The sequence below is a fragment of the Tamandua tetradactyla genome, chromosome 2 (assembly GCF_023851605.1).
Source record: "Tamandua tetradactyla isolate mTamTet1 chromosome 2, mTamTet1.pri, whole genome shotgun sequence".
In the NCBI taxonomy this organism is placed as follows: Eukaryota; Metazoa; Chordata; class Mammalia; order Pilosa; family Myrmecophagidae; genus Tamandua; species Tamandua tetradactyla.
The window spans coordinates 178066306-178084886 of NC_135328.1; the positions used below are offsets into that span (position 1 = coordinate 178066306).

The 18581-nt window shown below is 38.3% G+C and overlaps 1 long non-coding RNA gene across 5 annotated transcripts in view; it reads right to left on the reverse strand.

Annotated features, from left to right (window-relative positions):
* LOC143663182 (uncharacterized) overlaps positions 1-18581 on the reverse strand; it is a 65067-nt gene that overhangs the window by 42336 nt on the left and 4150 nt on the right. For 3 of the 5 annotated variants that reach the window (XR_013165846.1, XR_013165850.1, XR_013165847.1), the window contains exon 2: positions 844-903. This is a non-coding gene — a long non-coding RNA (uncharacterized LOC143663182). Of the gene's footprint in view, positions 1-573; positions 670-843; positions 904-18581 lie in introns of all 5 variants that reach the window. The other 2 variants (XR_013165849.1, XR_013165848.1) reach the window with 1 other exon arrangement.

The window sequence follows — 18581 nt, forward strand, 5'->3', positions numbered from 1 at the left end:
GGTTTTGGACAAAGTAAACCTCTCTTCTTTTGGTCTCGTACAGTAGGTGAAATTCTAAAATACAACAATGCCATCCTTACCCCTGTATTCTGATTCACCTTAGTCCTGACCAGATCAGCTTCATTCTTGTCTCTAACTGAAGCCCGATCTTTTTTCAATTTCTTTAACAGTTGTTGTATGTGGCAATGCTGACCTTCAGAACTGCAGAACCCCTACTCTGAGTCAGGTGTCACACAGAGAGCCAAAGTTCCAGGGAGATACCAGGTTATACTATATAGCACAGAATCTCAAAATCTAGAAATAACAATAACAGCTCTGGACTAAGTGTGACTGCTATAAATGCTTACAATCTAGGCCCTGATATTTTTTTGTATGGGTAGGCACTGGGAATCGAACCCGGGTCTCCAGGATGGCAGGCAAGTATTCTGCCACTGAGCCACCATCGCACCACCTGGCCCCAAATTTCTTATAGGTATTTTCTAAGAGACAGACAATATTTGTTCTTTTGTTTCTGGCTTATTCTACACCATGCATAACATCCCCGAGGTTCATTCACCTCATTGCATGCCTTACCACTTTGTTCCTTTCTGCAGTTGCACAATATTCCATCATGAGTAGAAACCACAGTTTGCCATTCTACTTCTCAATCAGTGTATCCTTCAGCCACCTCTACCCATTGAGCAAAATGGATAATGTCCAAAGTCAGTAATCCATGTATTACATTATCCTCACTTACTTGTACAATCATCAGTGCTCTCAATTTTAGACAATTTTCATTGCTCTAAAGAGAAAAATACTAATAAACACACACGCACCACATAGAAAATCAAAATCTCTCCTTACCTCCTGTCCTTCCCCCAAGTGATTGATCCCTGGTGTTGCTGTGGTACTTTTGATGTCCACCTGTTAAATATAAGCCATAGCATGCAATAGAATTTTTATCCCTACATCCCTCTATTATTGACTCTTTGTACAATATTTATACTTTTGAAGTAGTTCATACAAGAACTTATTTATACTTGTAGTGTTAATCAGTGGACAGATAGGGCTTTTAGTAAGGAGTTAGAGTCAAATGCTGCCAAGTGACCTAGAAAGATAAGGATTGAAAATACACTTTTGTTTTAGTGATATGGAGGTCATTGATGATCTTAATAAGAGTCACTTCAATGGAGTGGTGTTGGTGGAAGCCAGATTGATGTGGATTCCTACAGGTGAGTAAAATAGGAAGAAGTAGAAAGAGTTAGTGTCACAATTTTTTCAAGAAGTTTGGTCATGATAGAGGAGGATGACAAGGCAGTAGTTAGGGAAAAATATGGAGTGAAGATGGAATATTTCTTTGTGTTTTTAGGAAAGGAGACTCAAATGTGGTTTAATGTTAATGGGAATGTGTCAGCAGAGGGAGAAAAATCAAAGATACATGAGAAAATGATAATGAAATGCACAATCACTGAGAAAGTGGGATGGGGTGGGCTCTAGTGCCTAGGCAAAGGAACAGACATCTGAGAGGAGAAATGCCACCCCTTTCCTTGTAACAGGAAGGAAGAAGAAAGTGAATGGAGATGCTGGTAGAACTGTAGGTTTAGTGGTAGAAGGTGGGAAGAGTTCCTACCTATGGCTCTATTTTCTCCTTGACATAGGAGACAAGAACAAGAATGAGAGGGGAGATGGAAAGTGTGAGGAGAGTGGAGAAATTTGGAAATAATCTTTAGGTAGTGGGGAATTAGCTGATTGATGGAACAGAGTGGTCTTACCAGGAGATGTGTTGGGCCCTGCTGAAATTTCTGTTTATTTATGAAATATTTCAACATACACAAAGTAAACAGAATAGTATAATGAACTCAATATAATTATTACCCAGCTTTATCAATTATCAACTTTCTGCCATTCCTGTTTCATCTATGCCCCTACATACTTCCCACCCCCCACCAGTGTTAATACATTAAAAAAATTTTTTTTTAATTGTGGGGGGGAAGTGCAGGGTCCCAGAATTCTTCCTGAATCTCCTGCATGGCAGGCAAGAATTCTACTATTGAGTTACCCTTGTACAGCCCTATTATTTTGTTTTTGCAGTTACTATTAAAGTACAATTTTGACAGTGGATACACCTGTATAGCCCACAACTCTATCATGATACAGAATGTTTCCATCTCCCAGAAAGTTCCCTTATGTCCTTTCTCCATCAATTCCTGTTCTCTGTCCCTTGAGGGAAATACAGTAGTGATTATTTTCGCTTAAGATTACGTTTTGGGTGGGCCACGTGGCTCAGCAGGCAGGGTTCTCACCTGCCATGCTGGAGACCCAGGTTTGATTCCTGATGCGTGCTCATGTGAAAAAAAAAACAAAGATTACTTTTGCCTGTTCTTGAACTTCATATAAATGAAATTGTGCTCTTTTGCATATAGTGTCTGTGGTGGTTTGAAGCTATGTACCCTAGAAAATCATGTTCTTGAAATTTAATCCTTTCATGTGGGAATGAAACATTGTAAGTAGGGCCTTTTGATGTGGTTATCTCTGTTAAGGTGTGGCCCAACTCAATTATGGTGGATCTTAATTCTGTTACTGGAGATCTTTATAAGCAGAATGAAATTCAGAGAGAGAGAGAGAAGCCACAGGAAGCAAGAAGCTGAAGATCAGTGGAACCCAGAAGAGAAGGGAATGGCCAGAAGAGACAATATGCATTGCCAGGTATGTGACAGAGAAGCCAAAGACCAAAGATTGCCAGCAGCCAAATCCAGAAAGCCAGTCTTTGGGAAGAAAACATCACCTTGATAATGCCTTGATTTGGACTTCTCCTACTCTTAAAACAATGAGCCAATACAGTATTTGGGGAATTATTCTTCAGTGAATCTGCAGTTTCTCTAAGAAAACAAACAACTAAATTTACAAGTAAAGTTTGAAATAAATGAGTGAAAATGATATAACATTCAACAGAACATGCAGCCAAGTAATAGTTTAGAAATTTACTGGGGAAAGGGTTGGATTTAAAAGACTTCTGAAAAAAAAATGCAAACAAAGAAAAAATAATAATAAATAAAGGAATTTTCTGAGAACAAACAAACAAACAAACAAAGAAACAATGAGCCAATAAACTCCCATTTGCATGATGTTTGCTTTAGAAATGAGGAAACTAAACAGTTTTTTTGTACCAGGGAGTGGGGAGCTGCTATTGCAAATACCTGAAAATGTGGAAATGATTTTGGAATTGGGTAATGGATAGAGGCTGGAATAATTGTGAGGTGTTCAATAGAAAAGCCTAGATTGCTTTGAAGAGACTATTAGTAGTACCTCATCAGAAGCTAAAGGCACTTCTGATGAAACCTTAGAAAAAAATGCGTTATTAGAAACTGGAGGAAAGGTGATCCTTGTTTTAAAGTGGCAGAGAACTTGGCAAAATTGAGTTCTGATATTGCATGGAAGGCAGAACTTGAAAGCAATGAATTTGGATATTTAACTGAAGAGATTTCTAACCTAAGTATGTCTAAGTATAGAAAATGCAGCTTGGTTTTTCCTTGTAGCTTATGGTAAAATGTGAGAGGAAAGGAGTAAATTGAAGAAATGAACTATTAAGAATAAAGAAACCATAAATAAATGGTTTGGGAAATTCCACGCCTATCCAGATAATGTACTCTGAGACTACAGTCAGAAGCGGCTCTAACAGGGACCTCCCCAAGCTTCCAGAAAGCAAATTCCTGAAGAATAGGGTGCCATGTGAGGGTTTAACTGAACATGAAACCAGTCAGCCATTTCAGTGGAAGTAAAAATTGGAAATGACATTATGCAGGAAAGATCTGTGGAAATTAACTATTGTCTAATGGATTAGATTCCTGTGAACTGCATACAAAGCTGACAAGGTTTTTGTGAAATTTACTACCAGCCTGGATTGAAAGGGGCTGAGAAGGGACAAATTGAAAGAAGAATGCCTTCAAGAGCAAAACCATGGAAGCTGAGGTCTGGACTGATGATATCACTTGAAGAGGGCAGACCTTCTGCCTTAGCATTTAGAGAGGATGGGCCTTGTACCAGTTGTCCAAGAAAAGTACTGTCACCCCAGTGCTTGCAGAGGGTAGGGCCTGTTGCCTGGGACTTGTAGAGAGTCTGGCTACCACTCCACTCTGATGCTTGGAGACACATCCAAGCTTCTGGCATTCCCAGAGAGCCTGACTGCCATCTTGATGCTCAAAGAGGTTAGAGCCTTCAACCCAGTGTTAGGGGAGAGATTAGTCATTGGGCAAGCACTTGGAAGGGATGGAGCAGCTGCTGCATCAAGACTGGAGAACAAAACAGCAATCCATAAGTGACTCTCAGAACTTAAGATCGAATGGAGTCTCCCTGGTAGGTTTCAGAATTGTTTGTGACCCATGACTCCTGTTTTCCTTCCAGTTTCTCCCTTCTGAATTGGGAATGTCTATCCCATGCCTTTCCCTCCATTGTATTTTGGAAGTAGATAACTTTTCCCCTAGATTTCACAGGTCCATAGAAAGAGAGGGATTGTGCCCCAGGATAGAGCAGACCTATAACCAATTATGACGAGACATTGTACTTGACATTGCTTCTCTGAAATGACTTAAGGCTTTTTCAGGTGTTGTGAATGTATTTTACATGTAGAAAAATAATATCTTTTGGGGGTCCAGAGAGCGGACAGTGGTGGTTTAGCAGTATGTACCCCAGAAAATCATGTTCTTAAACTTAATCTATTGATGTGGGTGTGAACCCATTGTAAATAGGACCTTTTGATGTGGTTATCTCAGTTAAGGTGTAGCCCAACTCAATCAGGATTGGTCTTAATCCTATTATTGGTGCCCCCTTTTATTTTTTCACAGCTTCTTTTTCATTTTATTGTCTGTAGATCTACCTTTTCTGACCTGGATTAAACACCCCTTTTGGGGGCACAGTGAAGTGAAATCTTCTGTATTGTTTTTTTTTTCTTGCATAATTAACATTCAAAGGGTATCATTAGCATCCACTTTTTAAAAACTTTTTTTTTATTATATAACGTATATACAAAGCAAAGAAAGAAAAAAGCAATAGTTTTCAAAGCACTCTTTGACAAGTAGTTACTTGACAGATCCCAGAGTTTGTCATGGGCTACCTTTTGTAGCCTTTTTAAAGCAGAATGAAATGCAGACAGAGTGAGAAGGCCCTAAGCAAGAAGCTGAAGGTCAAGGGAACCTGGAAGAGAAGGAAGAGGCCAGGAGAGGCTGTCATGGGTGTTGCCATCTGACAGAGGAGCAAAGGACTAAGGATTGTCCAGTCTTTGGGAAGAAAACATCACTTTGAGGATGTCTTGATTCGGACTTTAAGCCTCAAAACCATGAGCCAATAAGTTCTCAAATATTAGACCAACCCATTGCATGGTATTTGCTTTAGCATTAAGGAAACTAAAACAGCATCTTTTGCTCAGCATTATGTTCATGAGATTTATCCATGTAGGTGCACGTATCAGAAGTTTGTTTCTTCATATTTCTGAGTAATTATAAGAATTGTAAGAATATGCCAAACTTTGTTTATCCTTTCAGTTACTGAGGGACATTTGGGTTATTTGCTGTATTTTGCTATTGTGAATAAAATTACTATTGTGAACATTCTTGTACAAATCTTTTTATGGGTATGTATTCTTATTTCCTCTGACTAAATACCTAGTAGTGAAATTACTGGTCAAAGGGTAAGTTTATGTTTGACTTCGCAAGACATTGCCAAGCCTTTTCCCAATTAGTTATTACATTTGATATTTTCACCAGCAATGTATGAGAATTCTGTTTGTTCCACATTATTCCAAAAATTTAGTGATGACAGTTTTTAAAATTTTGGTTATTGTAGTGAGTGTGTGGTGGTATTTCATAGTGATTTAAATTTGTGTCTTCTTGGTGGCTGATGTTGCTGAACACTTTTTCATGTGCCTATTGACCTTTTGTATATCTTCTTCTGTGAAATATTTGCTTAAATATTTCATTAGTTCATTAATATTGAATTTTAGGAATTCTTTATATATTTTGAATGTAAGTCCTTTGTCAGATTGTTTTGTGAATATATTCTCCCAGTCTGTGGCTTGCCTAGTCATCTTCTTAATGATACCTTTTGATGAATAGAAGTTTTAAATTTTGATGTTGTCTAATTTATCACTTTTTTATTTTCTGATTATTATTTTCTGTACCTTAAGAAAATTTGCCTATTCCCTGGTCTCCAATGTTTTTTTGCTAAAAGTTTTACAGTTTTGGTTTTAGATTTAGATTTAACATGAATTAATTTTTTTAAACACGAATTAATTTTTGTTGGCATGAAGTAGGGTTTGAGGTTCATTTTTTTCATATGGATATTCAGCTGTTCCAGCACTATTTGTTGAAAGAATTTTCATTTTCCTATTGGATTGCTTTGGTGCCCTTTACTTACAATTTATCTGTGAGTCTATTATTTGCTGTCTATATAGTTCCATTGATCTGTATACCAATACTTATGTCACATCATCTTAATTACTGTAGTTTAGAGAAAGTCTTGAAGTTAGGTAGGATACGTCTTCCAGCTTGATTTCTTTTTCAGGAGTTTGATCCTTTTGAGATCTTTTGCGTTTCCATAAACTTTTAAGAAACTTCTTGCCAGTTTCTCCCAAGGTGGGAGGGCAACCTGCCTAAATTGATTGTTTCTATGGATTACTGTGGAAAGAATTGACAGCTTAACAACATTGAGTCTTCTTATCCACAGACATCATATGTATCTTCATTTATTTAGACCTTTAATTTCTCTCAGAAATGTTTTATAATTTTCAGTGTGCATGTATTTTGTTATATTTACATCAAATGTTATATTTATTTCATGTTTTTTATGCTATTGAAAATTGAATTATTTTAAATAAAATTTTCTAATTATTTCTCTCTACCCCTGCATAGGGTTGATCGGACATTCTGAGGAATTTTGAGACTCATGCCATTGGATTGTTACAGGTTTCCATGGCTAGGTCCTAGTTCAGAAAGGTAGCTTGGAGATCAATGCTCCTTCTAACCAGCAAGGAGCCCATGAATTTCTTTCATGAGATTGTATGAAATTGGGCTACCAGATTGGATACTCTGATTTCATATGAAGCAGTTTTTTTTATATAGACAGGGCCTTGTAAAAATATTTTTCTGGTATCCTGCACTCCCTTTGGGTAGTCCTGCTCATGGACATTCCCTCCTTAGGGGAAGAGGGAAACATTATATCAGAGGAGGAGGGAAACAGCATATCATTGGAGTTCTGTTTTCCCTTTTGCGGAAGCATTCATTCTGCAAGAACCACCAATCTCAGTACCTTTCTGCAACCAGAGAGAAGGGTAGCTAACTATTTTCACCACCCTACTGTCTTTACCCCCACCCCAAAACCTTTGAAATGGGTCAGAGTGGAAAATAATTTATTCCAAGATCAGACTGTACACTTGGCCAAAAATTCACTTCTTATGTCTAGCTAAGTATTCATGATAGCACGACCAAAATACATTGCAGAGAAACTGATTCCTGTCGCCTGAAGCATGCTGTCTGGTGCATAAGTGTGAGCTGTATATCTGAATTGTGGTCGGGCCCAGTTGAGTCTTAATCTGACTTTCCATCACATTAAACTTGGAGCCTGTTCAAGTCTGTGAAGTTGAGATGGGAACCATTATGAAAAGCTAATGTGAATGTTCTGTTTACTCATGGCTTTTTTTATAATTTATTCATGCTCTTTTAGGCTAGCAAAATTATTCCCATGTTATTTTAGTATTTCTAATTAACCAAAGTGAACATCATTGATGAATGGCAGGGCCTCTCAACTTAAGAATGCTTTATGCTGCAATAAGCATCACTCTGGCAGCAAAGAAAAGAATCTAAGCCTGTTCTTCTGCACTGATTTGTAACTTTCTGGATTCTTACTTGCTCTTAGCTTTTGCTCCTGGGAGGAAAGAGATAGTGATTTTTTTCCCTCTAGGTCTGAAAATGTCTTCAATTAACAGGTTCCTTATATTTTAAAATGTTGTTTTTCCCAGCACTTCTGGCCTAAAAAGTAGCTGCATTTTATACAACTAGAAAGAAATTAACCCATGAGATAATTTTTAAAGATATTTTTACTGAGTAATCTTTACATATTTACAGTCCATACTTGATGTACGTGCGATAGCTTACAATATCATCACATAGTTGCGTATTCATCACCATGATCATTTTTAGAACATTTGCACCACTACAGAAAAAGAAATAAAAAGAGAAAAGAAAAAACTCATACAGCCCATACTCCTTACCCCTCCCTCTCATTGACCACTAGTATTTCAATCTATCCAGTTTATTTTACCCCTTACCTCCCCCCATTATTTATTTACTTTTTATCCATATGTTTTTACTTATCTGTCCAAACCCTGGATAAAAGGAGCATAAGACACAAGATTTCACAACCACACAGTCATATTGTAAGGGCTATATCGTTATACAATCATCTTCAAGAATCAAGACTACTGGAACACAGCTCAACTGCTTCAGGTACTTCCCTCCAGCCACTCCAATACACCATAAATTAAAAAGGGATACCTATATAATGCATAGGAATAACCTACAAGATGTTTAGATGTTTTTAAATAAGGGGTCTTGGTACCCTCGTGGTAAGCTTTCCACTCACCATTATTGTAACATGTTGAAAGGATAGCTGCATGAGCTAAAATGACAGAATAATGGTTTGAACTTAAGAAGCATAACTAATTCATAATTTAGTTTTAGGTAGATGTTGGAAGAAAACAATGTGGCTTAGGGGCCCAGAAAAGATGTATTCTCTAATGTGTAAATCACAGAGTTTAACATTAACAAAAAAGAAGATACTCCTTATTCAATTCACAGATTCCAGATGCACTTTTCATTTAAGACGTTTGTACCCGTTTGAATCTGTTGTGTACCCCACAAAAGCCAAATTCTTTAATCCTCATTCAATATTGCTGGGTGGCATTATTCAGTTGCTGGGTGACACACCCAATTGCAGGTGGTAACTTTTGATTGGATGTTTTCCATGGAGACGTATCTCCAGTCATTCACGGTGGGGTTGCTTACTGGAGCCTTTTAAGAAGGAAATATTTTGAAAAAGCTTCAGAGCCAAAAGAGCCCACACAGCCAGAGACCTTTGGAGATGAAGAAAGAAAATGTCCCCCCGGGGAAGATGTTTGAAACCAGAAGGCAGAGACCCCAGCAGATGCCAGCCATATGTCTTTCTAGCTGACAGAAGTGTTGCTGACCCATCGATCTTTCTTGAATCAAGGTATCTTTCCCTGGATGCTTTAGTTTGGACATTCTCATAGCCTTAGAACTGCAAAATTGCAATTTAATAAACTCCCCATTTTAAAAGACATTCTGTTTCTGGTATATTACATTCTGAAACTTTTACAAACCAAAACAAAGTTTTTAACACATTCTCTGACGACTATATGTTCCTTGTCAATTTTTTGTTCTTCAGCCTCTTCCTTTAACCCAAGAAGAGTAAGAAAGTCATGTAAACAAGTGGTCATTCCTAGGAACTTCACATGGTTTATGTGACTTATTACGTTTCTAATGCTACTTTTCCTGTAGCATTATTTCTCCTTTTCTATTTGGATTTAAAGCACCAACTACTTATCATTGAGGATGAGGATTTTTTTTTTTAACTTTCTTTATTGTATAGTATACCATATATACAAAGAAAAGAAATGAAACAGCAATAGTTCTCAAAGCACTCTTCAACAAGTACATACAGGACAGATCCCAAAGTTTGCAATGGGCTAACCATATGATCCTCTCAGATTTTTCCTTCTAGCTGCTCCAGAATATAGGAAACTAGAAGGCTTAAATTTTTTTTATCATTACAATTGACTTTTTTTCCTTCTTTCATTTTTTTTTGTGAAAAATAACATATATACAAAAAAGCAATAAATTTCAAAGCATAGCACAACAATTAGTTGTAGAATATATTTCAGAGTTTGACATGGGTTACAATTCCACAATTCTAGATTTTTACTTCTAGCTGCTCTAAGATACTGGAGACTAAAAGATATATCAATTTAATGATTCAGCATTCATATTCATTTGTTAAATCCTATCTTCACTGTATAACTCCACCATCAACTTTGATCATTCCATCTCTCTCTTTAGGGGTGTCTGGGCTATGGTCATTCTAACTTTTTCATACTGGAAGGATCTGTCACTAATATGGGGCAGGGAGATGGAACTATGTGATGTTCTAGAAAGATGGGGCCCTCTAGGTTTCAGGACTTATCTGGACCAAGGACCCATCTGGAGGTTATAAGCTTCTGGAAAGTTACTCTAGTGCATGGAACCCTTGTGGAATCTTATATATTGCCCTTGGTGTTCTTTAGTATTGGCTGGAATAGTCCTGGTTGGGATTTGGCAGGTTATGATAGGTAGCAAGGACTAACTGAAGCTTGCAGAAGAGCAACCTCTGGAGTAGCCTCGCGACTCTACTTGAACTCTCTCTGCCACTGATACTTTATTACTTACACTTCTTTTCCCCCTTTTGGTCAGGATGGAATTGTTGATCCCACAGTGCCAGGGCCAGGTTCATCCCTGGGAGTCATCTTCCACGTTGCCAGGGAGAATTTCACCCCTGGGTGTTATGTCCCACGTAGTGGGGAGGGCAATGATTTCATTTGCAGAGTTGGGCTTAGAGAGAATGAGGCCACATCTGAGCAACAAAAGAGGTCTTCCAGAAGTAACTCTTAGGCATGCCTATAGGTAGCCTAAGCTTCCCTGCTACCTACATAAGCTTCACAAGAGTAAGCTTCACGATCGAGGGCATGGCCTATTGATTTGGGCGTCCCTAAAGTTTGAAACAATATCAGGGGATTCCCTGATGGTAAGGTTTTTTTTTTTTAATTAATTAAAGAAAAAAAAGAAATTAACACAACATTTAGAAATCATTCCATTCTACATATGCAATCAGTAATTCTTAACATCATCACATAGATGCATGATCATCATTTCTTAGTACATTTGCATCGATTTAGGAAAAGAACTAGCAAAACAACAGAAAAAGATATAGAATGTTAATATAGAGAAAAAAATAATAATAGTAAAAAAAAAAGAAAAGGAAAAAGAAAAAAAAAGACAAACAGAGAGACAAAAAAAAAAACCTATAGCTCAGATGCAGCTTCATTCAGTATTTTAACATGATTACTTTACAATTAGGTATTATTGTGCTGTCCATTTTTGATGATGGTAAGGTTTAATAGCTGCATAGTCTTTCTCCCATCCCTCAAGGGACTTTGCCAATACTTTTTGATTATCTGCTTAATATACTCTAAGATGTATTCAGATATTACTTTAATCTATCCAAGATTAAAGGCCCTCTTTCTTATTCTGTGCTCTCTGTGTTTCAGTTGTTCAAATGAGCTATATACAATAGGTTAAGTTAGATTATGCACTACACAGAATTTCAGTTCCAGACCAAATAAACCTTTCTTCCTTTGGTCTCAAAGGGTATGTGTGGTTCTAAAATAAAGACACTGTCTTTCTTACTCCTATGTTCTGAGTACTTTAACCCCAACCTGATCAGCTTTGTTCTTATCTCTAAATATCAGGCTATATATATTAAATAGCCTCTGAAAATCCAGAAATCATAATCACCACTCTGGACTTAATGTGTCCGCTCTAAAAGTTTACAATCTAGGCCCCTGTTTCCTTATAAGCATTTTCTAAAGGTGACCATACCATTGATGTTCTTTTATTTCTGGCTTATTTTGTCTCACAAATGTCCCACATGTTCATTCACATCATTGCATGTCTCATGACTTTGTTCCTTTTTATAGCAACACAACCTTCATTCATAAGTGTACACCATGGTTCGCCAATCTTCTTCTCAGTCAGTGCATCCTTCAGCCACCTGCATTCATCCAGCATCATGTAGAAGGGCCAAAGTCCACAGACCATCAACACTCTCAATTTTAGATAATTTCATTGTTCCCAAGAGAAAGAAAACCAATAAACACACTCTCGCCAAATAGGAAATCTAAACCTTCTCTTAACTCTTGTCCCTCCCCCCATTATTTACTACTGCTGTTGCTGTGGTAGTGTTAATGCTTTCCTTTTGAACATAGCCCATAGCATACAATAGCAGTTTTCCCCCTGTACCCTGGACTTAAACAGTTTTTATACAAGAATCATATCTTTAAAGTAATTCTTACAAGAACTCATTCATATTTCTATTGTTAATCAATGGTACACGTAGGTCTATAAACTCCTTTCAATCTTGTTCGTCTTCAATATGATAATATTACTTCTAGACCCACTAAGGAACCACCTTTGCTCCTATCTATTCCCTCACATTGGAGTTCAACCGCATTAGCTAATGGTTCACCCATTTCTAGTTTCTATGAATCTCTAAGTCCCCTATATTCTGTATTATAAGTCTCTGATTATGGAATCATACAGGATCTATCCTTTTGTGTCTGGTTAATTTTGTTCAGCATTATGTCCTCAAGGCTCATCCATCTTGTCATATGCTTCAGAATGTCATTTTATCTTACTGCTGCATAGTATTCCTTCGTATGACTAGACCACATTTTGTTGATCCACTCGTCTGTTGATGGGCATTTGCTTTGTCTCCATCTTTTGGCAATTGTGCGTAATATTGCTATGAACATCGATGTGAAAATGTCTGGTCTATTTCTCCACTCTCAATTCAACTCCATTGGTCAATGCTTCTGTTTTTGTGCCAGTATCATGCTTTTTTGACCACTGTGGCTTTATAATAGGTTTTAAAGTCAGGGAGGGTTAATCCTCCTACTTTGTTCATCTTTTTAAGGATGCTTTTAGCTATTTAGGTCTCTTTCCCTTCCAGATGAATTTGGTAGTTAGCTTTTCTAAATCTTCAAAGTAGGTTGTTGGAATTTTGATTGATACTGTGTTGAATATGTAGATCAATTTGGGGAGAATTGACATCTTAACTATATTTAGCCTTCCTATCCATGAGTGGGGAATGTCTTTCCACCTATTTAAATCTCCATTGATTTCTTTTAGCAATGTTATATAGTTGTCTGTATACAAATCCTTTACATCTGTAGTTAGGTTCATTCCTAAGTATTTGATTCTTTTAGTTGCTATTTTGAATGGAATTTTTTCCTTAACTGACCCCTCACCTAGGTCATTGCTTGCAATAGAAATGTTACTGATTTTTTTCTTATTAATTAAAAAAAATTAACTAACACAACATTTAGAAATCATTCAAATGTTACTGATTTTTGCATGTTAATTTTATATCCTGTCACCTTGCTGAATTTGTTTATTAGCTCAAATAACTTTGCTGTAAATTTCTCAGGATCTTCCAATATAGTATCATATCATCTGCAAATAATGAGAGTTTTACTCCTTCCTTTCCAATTTGGATGCCTTTTTATTTCTTAGTCCTGCCTGATTGCTCGAGCAAGAATTTTTCTAGCACAATGTTGAATAATAGTGGTGACAGTGGGCATCTTTGTATTGTATCTGATCTTAGGGGAAAAGCTTTCCAACTCTCTCCATTGAGTATGATGCTAGCTATCGGTTTTTCATATATCTCCTTTATTATATTGAGGTATTTACCTTTGATTCCTATCTTTTGGAGTGTTTTCATCAGAAAAGGATGTTGAATTTGCCGAATGCTTTTTCAGCATCCATAGAGAGATCATGTGATTTTTCCATTTGGTTTGTTAATATGATATATTACATTGATTTTCTTGTGTTGAACTATCTTTGCATTCCTGGTATGAACTCCACTTGGTCATGGTGTATAATTCTTTTGATGTGTTGTTGGATTCACTTTGCTAATATTTTATTGAGGATTTTTGCATCTGTGTTCATTAGGGAGATTGGCCTGTAGTTTTCCTTTCTTATAGCGCATTTACTTGGTTTTGGTATTAAAATGATATTAGCTTCATAAAATGAGTTAGGTAGAGTTCCTTTTTGCTCAAAAGCTTGAGCAGGATTTGTGTTAGTTCTTTATGGACTGTTTGATAAAATCTCCCTATTAAGCCATGTGGCCCTGGGCTTTTCTTTGTAGGAAGATTTTTTAAAAATTTATTAATTTAAAAAGAAATTATGAGAAAGAAACACAAACATTCTTAATATATGCTCATTCCCTTCTACATATATAATCAGTAATTCACAATATCATCACATAGTTGCATATTCATCATCATGATCATTTCTTAGAACATTTGCATCAATTCAGAAAACGAAATAAAAAGACAATAGAAAAATAAAATGAAAACAGAAAAATTTTACATACCATACCCCTTACCCCTCCCTTTCACTGATCACTAGCATTTCAAACTAAATTTATTTGAACATTTGTTCCCCCATTATTTATTTTTATTCCATATGTTCTATTCATCTGTTGACAAGGTAGATAAAAGGAGCATCAGACACAAGGTTTTCACAATCACACAGTCACACTGTGAAAGCTATATCATTATACAATCATCATCAAGAAACATGGCTACTGGAACACAGCTCTACGTTTTCAGGCAGTTCCCTCCAGCCTCTCCATTACATCTTGGACAACAAGGTGATATCTACTTAATGTGTAAGAATAACCTCCAGGATAACCTCTTGACTCCGTTTGGAATCTCTCAGCCATTGACACTTTATCTTATTACACTCTTCCCCCTTTTGGTTGAGAAGGTTTTCTCAATCTGTAGGAAGATTTTTTTTTTTTATGTTACAGAAATAAACCCTTTTTAATAACTAAAATCTTTTAAAATCTACTATAGCCCAAACATTCCCTTACTAAAGAATTTCTGCAATCAGTAAATAATTAGGAACATTTGACCAATATAAATGCAGGAACACATCAAATAAATTCAAATGGACACAATGCTTATTATATTAAAGTAACACACGAATTAATAACTAGATAGAACACACCAGCTAACAATTAAACAGACATTGAATGTTTAACATACCAACTCACAATTAAACAAGCATTAAACTCTTATTATACCTAGATAACCCACCGGCTAGCACTTTAACAGGTTGACATAATTTTATGAAATACCAATTAATTGCTGGATTACTCATTTTTTAGAATTATACTCAACAGACTTCAAACACTGCTTCAAACACCGCTTCACATACCATACAGCATGGTACTCAGAAAACAGATGTAGAGATCAGAGCAAGGGGAATTGCTTTGAAAGTGTGACCTAGGCCTAGGTGAAGGGACTGGAGCTGCCGTGTTGATTCCCCAATCCACTTTCACCCTGACAATCCCCTCACCCAGTAGGATATCCTACTGGCTCAAACAGACAAACATCTAACCTGGGGAAAACATTCAGAGAACTCTCCACTAAACAAACCAACATACCCAAATAAATCCACTTTCTGGGACTTAAAATCCTTTAGGAAAAAAGTCAGTTCTCAATCCCATCATCCTGAGACTAAGCCACTTTCTCCCACATATAGCCTCAGAATCCACTTTATTGCTAAAGTCTAAAGCCAGAGCTCCACAGAGTAAAGGGAAAGTCTTCTCCCTGCTGTGACAGTTGTGCTCACTACATGATGGTGTAACAGAAAGAGCAAGCACCTAGTAGTAGAAGTATGGGATTTCATCAAGTTCAAGGTATTGCCAGGAAGTGTGGCAAAGTAAAGGAAGGGCAAAAAAGTTAACAGTATATATGAGCTGATCATGGAATATAAGAATAATGTACTCATTTCTCTTCACTGGATCATTTTCATCATCATATAATCATGCTGTTATTTCTATGTCTTAGAAGAAGAAGAAAAATTTTCTTGCTCCTACCTCCCCAATATAGCTATTGCCTCATTTCTCTCCTCAAAGCGTCAACACTCACTGTCAAGAATTCCTCTCTTCTAACAAAGAAATGTCATTAAAGCAGGGTGCTGAAAACAGATGGCAATCAATATTTTAAAATTTTACCTTATGTGTGAGACCAAAGCAAAAAATGTCCACTTGGTACAAAATTCATATTTTGACTAGTGCACTTCCCAATACAACCCACGTAGACATCCTAATTGAACGCCATAAGTACATGGAACCCTGAGCAGGACATGAGATTCCATTGCCCCGTCCAGAGTGATGCCCCAATAAATCCCAGAGCGATCCGAACAGTGAATAAAAACATATCTGCAAAGTCCCCTTCAGGGAATGACGAGAGTGGGGGAAAAATTCAACCCCCACAAGCCGAACTCCTGACAGTCCTACAAGCAGTGGGGACAAGCAAAGCCACAGGCTGAGCCCCCAATACTGGGGCCTGCCCACACGAAACTCAACCCCACAAACGACAGGTCAAGTCCACTCAAAATCAGGCCTGAGTCACCCCCAAGAGAACCTCCCCCGTTACCCAGATGTGGCCTCTCTCCACAGCCAACACAACAAGCAAACCCACCACCCCACCCCTGTCTACGCGAGACACGACTCCCAGGGGGGTGGACCCCCCTGGCAACGTGGGACAGAAACCCTAGAACGAGCCAAGACCCAGCATCAAGGGACTGAGAAAACCTTCTTGACACTCTTCCACACCCAACTCCATCCCAGTTATTCTACCCAGAGCTTCTGATTGAGGCCTTTATCTAACAAGATGCCATGGGGGCAAGCAAGTAACCACAGCCCCCAGAGAAGCTCTGCACAGCAGCCCTGTGGCAGCCTCTCCAGCTCAGGGCTAGGCCCACCACACCTCTGCCTTCTCTTCCACCCAGAAATGGCAGGTGGTTAAAGTCCTGAGTTTCATTTTCAAGGTCACTTATTAACTCACACAACAGCTTTCAACTGCACCCTAAAAATCATCATCAAGGGTTTTAACTTTTCTATCCAACACTTTAAAGCAGTTTTCAAAAGCTAAATGACCATTCTTTAGAACCTCATGGACAGACAGTAGACACCTGAAGGGCAGACAAGATGCCCTAAGGCTAAGAAAACGCAGGTCACCCTTCTGGCCCACTGTCCTCCCCTAACAGTTGTGCAGGTAATGAAGTTGGCACCTTAGATTATCCAAGGCCAGAAGTGATCCTGGGAGAAGAGTGGTTTGGAAGAACTGTGATGATAAATACATGAATGACCCACAGGTAAAAGCAGCATCCATTCATTTTGTGATTTTGTGGAAGCTTACTCTAAATAAGAAAGCCTGTGCCTCAAGGCCTGTGGGGAGACCATCACCCCTGTCACACCCCACACGACCAAAGAGGAAGTAGGGGCTGGCTCACATCAGTGACCAGGAACAACATGGCACCCCTGCCGTTTTCCAGGCAGATGACAAGGAGCCTGGGCCACAGTGGATGCTGATGAGAAACAGTAACCACAGTACTGAAGGCAAGTTCTGTTCCTGTACTCCCTAAACATCCGGACCAGCCACAGGCAGCTGAAGGAGCCTCCGGACCCCACCACACACAGCAGGACTTCCTCAGAGAAAGCCAAGCATCTGCTTCAGACTAACAAAGCAGACATCTGTCCTTGATGAAGAGGGCAGTACAAGTCAATGTTTCCCGAGAAGTTGCTCTGAATCTTCAGACCCCAGTCAGGGCTCTGCTGCAAACACAGCACACACATACCTCTCTGGTGATAAGACCTTGGCTGTTCCAAAATCTGTGATCTGGATGTGCGTATCTTAATTTAACAAAATGTTTTCTGGTTTGAGATCCCTGTGGATGATGCCCTTGCCATGTAAGTACTCCAGAGCAGACACGATCTCAGCTGTGTAAAACTGAGTGCAGGTCTCATCGAAGGAACTGATTTTGCAAATGTATTTAAGTAGTTCTCCATTTTTGGCATAACTACGGCCAAAATACAGCTTTTCGTCATCCTGAAACATGAAGTGCAATTTAACAAAGAAGGGGTGATCCAGGCGTGACATCACATCTTGCTCCCGGGTTACATACGGGACCTTGTTCTGTTTTATAATGTGCCGTTTCTCTAGAATCTTAACTGAGTCCTAAAAGCTGTTGAATCAACATGGTCACGTTTCAGGGAGCCAAGCCTCAGATCTTGCTCGCCCTGGCCATCTGCACGGCGCCCGCCCACAGCTTCCGTCCCGCGGGTCTCCGCTCTCTGTCAGCCGCCTGCTGCCCGCCGCCGGGCGCAGAGCGGACTAGAAAGATTTTTGATGACTGATTGACTCCCTTTACTTGTGACTGGTTTGTTGAGATCTTCTATTTCTTCCTGAGGGTGTGTAGCTTGTTTGTGTGTCTCCAGGAATTTGTCCATTTTATCTTCGTTGTCTAGTTTGTTGGCATATAGGTATTCGTAATAGCCTCTTATGATTTCTTTTATTTCTTCAGCATCTGTCGTTATGCTTCCCTTCTCATGTCTGATTTTGTTCACTTGCATCCTCTCTCTTTTTTTTCTTTATCAATCTTGCTAGTGGCCCACCCATTTTATTGATTTTCTCAAAGAACCAACTTTTGGTTTTATTGATTCTTTTCATTGTTCTTTTATTCTCCCATTCATTTATCTCTGCTTTAATCTCTTATTTCTCTTCTTCTATTTGCTTTGGAGTTAGTTTGCTGTTCTTTCTCAAGTTCCTCCAGGTTTGCTGTTAAGCCCTCAATTTTTGCTCTTTCTTGTTTTTTAATATAGGCATTTAGGGCAACAAATTTACCTCTGAGCACAGCTTTTGCTGCATC